Below are 6,215 nucleotides of genomic sequence, written 5' to 3' on the forward strand. Positions count from 1 at the left end.
ATAAACACAAAAATGAAATTAAAAGCTGTTTATCTAAATGCATGAAGTATCTGCAATCGGATGGATAGTGGCACAAATAGAGGTAACTGGTTTAGACCTAATCACCATTACAGAGACATGGAGTTCAGTTACTAGTGGTATACTGCAAGGATCTGTTTTGGGGCCACTGCTGTTTGTCATTTTTATTAATGAGCTGGATGAGGGCGTAGAAGGATGGATTAGTAAATTTGCAGATGACACTAAAGTTGGTGGAGTTGTAGACAGTGCGGAGGGAAGTGGCAGGTTACAGAGAGATATAGATAAGCTGCAGAGCTGGGCTGAGAGGTGGCAAATGGAGTTTAATGCGGAAAAGTGTGAGGTGATTCACTTTGGAAGGAGTAACAGGAATACAGAATACTGAGCTCATGGTAAGATACTTGGTAGTGTGGATGAACAGAGGGATCTGGGTGTCCATGTGCATAGATCCCTGAAAGTTGGCACCCAGGTTGATAGGGTTGTTAAGAAGGCGTACGGTGTGTTAGCTTTTATTGGTAGAGGGATTGAGTTTCGGAGCCAGGAGGTCATGCTGCAACTGTACAAAACTCTGGTGCGGCCGCATTTGGAGTATTGTGTACAGTTCTGGTCGCCGCATTATAGGAAAGATGTGGAAGTGTTGGAAAGGGTGCAGAGGAGATTTACCAGGATGTTGCCTGGTATGGTGGGAAGATCGTATGAGGAAAGGCTGAGGGACTTGAGGTTGTTTTCGTTAGAGAGAAGAAGGTTAAGAGGTGACTTAATAGAGGCATACAAGATGATCAGAGGATTAGATAGGGTGGATAGTGAGAGCCTTTTTCCTCGGATGGTGATGGCTAACATGAGGGGACATAGCTTTAAATTGAGGGGTGAGAGATACAGGACAGATGTTAGAGGTAGGTTCTTTACTCAGAGAGTAGTAAGGGTGTGGAATGCCCTGCCTGCAGCAGTAGTGGACTCGCCAACATTAAGAGCATTCAAATGGTTATTGGATAAACATAGAACAGTACAGCACAGAACAGGCCCTTCGGCCCACGATGTTGTGCCGAGCTTTGCTGAAACCCAAATCAAGCTATTTCCTCCCTATCATCCCGAAGTACTCCATGTGCCTATCCAATAGCTTCTTAAATGTTCCTAAAGTTTCTGACTCCACTATCCCTGCAGGCAGTCCATTCCACACCCCAACCACTCTCTGAGTAAAAAACCTACCTCGGACATCCTTCCTATATCTCCCACCATGAACCCTATAGTTATGCCCCCTAGTTACCGCTCCATTCACCCGAGGAAATAGTCTTTGAACGTTCACTCTATCTATCTAATAGATAAATCCCCTGGTCCGGATGGGATTTATCCAAGGATTCTCTGGGAGGCAAGAGAAGTGATTGCAGAGCCTCTGGCTCTGATCTTCAGGTCGTCGTTGGCCTCTGGTATAGTACCAGAAGATTGGAGGTTAGCGAATGTTGTCCCATTGTTTAAGAAGGGGAACAGAGACTTCCCCGGGAATTATAGACCGGTGAGTCTCACTTCTGTTGTCGGCAAGATGTTGGAAAAAATTATAAGGGATAGGATTTATAGTTATTTGGAGAGTAATGAATTGATAGGTGATAGTCAGCATGGTTTTGTGGCAGGTAGGTCGTGCCTTACTAACCTTATTGAGTTTTTTGAGAAAGTGACCAAGGAGGTGGATGGGGGCAAGGCAGTGGACGTGGTATATATGGATTTTAGTAAGGCGTTTGATAAGGTTCACCATGGTAGGCTTCTGCAGAAAATGCAGATGTATGGGATTGGGGGTGATCTAGGAAATTGGATCAGGAATTGGCTAGCGGATAGGAAACAGAGGGTGGTGGTTGATAGTAAATATTCATCATGGAGGTGGATTACAAGTGGTGTACCTCAGGGATCTGTTTTGGGGCCACTGCTGTTTGTAATATTTATTAATGATCTGGATGAGGGTATAGTTGGGTGGATTAGCAAATTTGCTGATGACACCAAAGTCGGTGGTGTGGTAGACAGTGAGGAAGGGTGTCGTAGTTTGCAGGAAGACTTAGACAGGTTGCAAAGTTGGGCCGAGAGGTGGCGGATGGAGTTTAATGCGGAGAAGTGTGAGGTAATTCACTTTGGTAGGAATAACAGATGTGTTGAGTATAGGGCTAACGGGAGGACTTTGAATAGTGTGGAGGAGCAGAGGGATCTAGGTGTATGTGTGCATAGATCCCTGAAAGTTGGGAATCAAGTAGATAAGGTTGTTAAGAAGGCATATGGTGTCTTGGCGTTTATTGGTAGGGGGATTGAATTTAGGAGTCGTAGCGTTATGTTGCAACTGTACACAACTCTGGTGCGGCCGCACTTGGAGTACTGTGTGCAGTTCTGGTCCCCACATTACAGGAAGGATGTGGAGGCTTTGGAGAGGGTGCAGAGGAGGTTTACCAGGATGTTGCCTGGTATGGAGGGGAGATCCTATGAGGAGAGGCTGAGGGATTTGGGATTGTTTTCGCTGGAAAGGCGGCGGCTAAGAGGGGATCTTATTGAAACATATAAGATGATTAGAGGTTTAGATAGGGTGGATAGTGATAGCCTTTTTCCTCTGATGGAGAAATCCAGCACGAGGGGGCATGGCTTTAAATTGAGGGGGGGTAGTTATAGAACCGATGTCAGGGGTAGGTTCTTTACCCAGAGGGTGGTGAGGGATTGGAATGCCCTGCCAGCATCAGTAGTAAATGCGCCTAGTTTGGGGGCGTTTAAGAGATCCGTAGATAGGTTCATGGACGAAAAGAAATTGGTTTAGGTTGGAGGGTCACAGTTTTTTTTTTAACTGGTCGGTGCTACATCGTGGGCCGAAGGGCCTGTTCTGCGCTGTAATGTTCTATGTTCTATGTTCTATCCCCCTCATCTTATAAACCTCTATCAAGTCTCCTCTCAACCTCCTCCGCTCCAAAGAGAAAAGTCCAAGTTCCCTCAACCTTTCCTCATAAGACCTACCCTCCAAACCAGGCAGCATCCTGGTAAATCTCCTCTGCACTCTTTCCAGCGCTTCCACATCCTTCTTATAGTGAGGTGACCAGAACTGCACACAATATTCCAAATGTGATGATATTACATATGGGTGATATTGGAATAGTGTAGGTTAGATGGGCTTTTGATTGGTTTCACAGGTCGGCGCAACATCGAGGGCCGAAGGGCCTGTACTGCGCTGTAATGTTCTATGATTGCAAGGAGATCAGGAGTGAAAAATAAATATTCCAGGGCACACTATTTTAGAAACACAGACGGAATGGTGAAGCAGGAGGGGTAGCCCTGACAGTAAAGGGTGATATAAGAACATTGGCTCAGATGATCATGAAGTAGAGTCGGTATGGGATTCTAGGAAATTAGGAGAGTGAGAAAACACTGTTGGCAGCAGTTTAAGGGCCCCTGACAATATTATACCATTGAACAAGACATTATTGGAAATGTAATAGTTGGGGGGGACTTTAAACTTCATATAGACTGGAACAATCAAATTGGCAAGAATGGTTTAGAAGATGAGTTTGTGGAATGTTTTTGTTCCAATTTCTTGGAACAATACATTGTGGAACTGTCTAGGGATCTATGTGTAATGAAGCAAGGTTAATTGTAGTGTCATAATAATCCACTGGGAAATAGTGATCATAATACCTGTTAAAATGGTATTTTCTAATCACAAGCAAGAATCTTAAAGCCAGTTACATAGGTATGAGGGGAGGAGTGGCTACAGTTAATTGGATAAATAGACTAAGTGAAAGTGAAGTTACATCCCAATGCAAAGACAGCTTTCTCTCCTGTCCCAACCCCAAAGGTATGGCTATAAACAAACAGTAGGAAACAATTCAAGAAAGAATTCAAAATATTCAACAAAAATACATTCCATTAAAAAACAAAAACCCAGCGGGAAATACCCATCCATGATTCACTCAGGAATTTAAGGATTGTATTAAGGAACAAGAATTGGAGGAAGTCAAGGGATTAAAATTTGACAAGTTCCTGGGACTTCGTGGATTATACCCTTGGGTTCTAAAAGAGCTGCAGAGATAGTTGATGATTTTCCAAAATTCTTACATTTGGGAGCAGGTTTGGAAGCTGGCAAATGGCACGCTGCCTTTGAAGAAAGGAAGGAGTGAGAAAACAGTGAACCACAGGCCAGTTAGTCTGACATTAGTTGTTGCGAAAATGCTGCAATTTTTTATTAAGGAAGTCTTAAAAATGCATAAGGAAAGCACAGTATGATTAGAATAAGACAACATAGTTTTACGAAGGGGAAATCTTGCTTGACAAATTTATCTGAGTCTTTTGAGGATGTAACTAGTAGGGTAGAGAAAGGGGAACCAGTAGATATATACCTGGATTTCCTAATGGCATTCAATAAGGTGGCGCACAAAAGGTTAATTAAGCATTATAAAGACTAATGGAGTTAGGGATAATATATTAGCATAGATAGAGGATTGGCGGAGTAGGTACAAACAGGGCTGTTTCAAGTTGGCAGGCAGTTAATAGTGGAGTGTCACCAGGATCAGCGCCGGGGCCTCAGCTATTTACAATCTATATTAATGACCTAGAAGAAGAGACAGAGTGTGATGTATCTAACTTTGCTGATGATATGAAGTGAGGTGGAAGGGTAAGCTGTGGGGATGACAGAGACTGCAAGGAGATATAGACAAGTTAATGAGTGGGTAACAAGATGGAAAATGGAGTTATTGTGGGAACGTGTTAAGTTATTCACATAAGGATAGAAAAGCAAAATATTTTTTAAAAGCTGAGAAAAGTGTTGGTGTTTAAAAAGACTTGGGTGTGATTGTACAAGGAACACAAAGTAAGCATGCAAGTACGGGAAGACAAACAGCGCGTTGGCCTTTATTACAGAGGGATTGGAGTGCAAAAATAAGTAAGTCTTGCTACAGTTAAAGTTTCAATGGGAGCACAGCTGGAACATAAGCAGTTCTGGTCTCCACATTGAAGGAAGGATATAGTTGCATTGGAGATGGTACAGTGAAGATTCACTAGATTGGGGCCCTGGAGAGACTGAGTAAATTGGGTTGACGTTCTCTGCAGTTTAGAAGATTGAGAGGCAATTTCATTAAAACCTACAAGATTCTGAAGGGGTTTGACAGGGTAGATGCTGGGAGATTGTTTCCGCAGGTCAGGGAATCTAAAACACGGGGGCAGAGTCTCAGGATAAAATCATGATCGTTTAGGACTGAGATGAGAGATTATTTCACTCAAAAGGTTGTAAATCTCTGGAATTCTCCAGCTTGGGGGTTGTGGATGCTCCATCGTTGAATCCATTTTAGTCTGGCAGATTGTTGAAGTCTCACGGAATTGAGAAATCAGAGCGGGTGAGAAAGTGGAGTTGAAATCCAAAATCAGCCATGATCATATTGAATGTTGGAGTAGGATCGACAGGCTGTATGATCTACTCCTGTTTCTTGTGTACCACTTATCGTACACCCTCCCCCAGCTGATGAATCAGTACTCCTCCATGGTGAACACAGGAAGCACTGAGCTTGGCAAGGAACAGAATGTACGCTGGCTCTGTCACTAAGTGGCTTGGCAACACCAGCACTGTTTGAGCTGGCTGAGAATGAGGGACGCATTTTCCAAACTGAGTCTGTGACAGGTGGTGAGAATTGTAGGAAATGTAAACACCTTCTTGACTTTGTCCTCCTCAATCTACCTGCCACAGATGCACCTGTCCCTGACAAGGTCGGTGGATAGAAGTCCTATGCTGACACTAAGGACAGCCTCCATTATGTTGTGCGGCATTACCATTGTGCTAATCAGAGTTTCAGAACAGAGTAATTCAGTACTGGATATTGAGGCATTGTAGGCCATCAGCAGCAGCAGAATTTTATTTTACAGAATGATGCCTGATAGGTAATCACACCCCTCACTTTACCATTGTCATCAAGGCAGGGGATCAACGTGGTTCAATGAAAAGTGTAGAAGAAAATGTCAGGAAAAGCACGAGGCGTAACTAAAAAGATGTACCAATGTAATAAAACTGCATGCATGCTAAACCGCGTAAGAAGCAGGCTGTAGGCAGAGCTAAGCGATTCCTCAAACAGTCGACCAGCCCTTCCATATTCAGTTGGAAATGGAGGTGGAGAATTAAATAACTGACTGTAGCAGAGTCTTCCCTTCCTCCCAAAAGACGAGGCTGAAGCATCTGCCACCACCTTCAGCCAGAGGTG

Source organism: Mustelus asterias, unplaced genomic scaffold (assembly GCF_964213995.1).
Source record: "Mustelus asterias unplaced genomic scaffold, sMusAst1.hap1.1 HAP1_SCAFFOLD_2471, whole genome shotgun sequence".
NCBI lineage: Eukaryota > Metazoa > Chordata > Chondrichthyes > Carcharhiniformes > Triakidae > Mustelus > Mustelus asterias.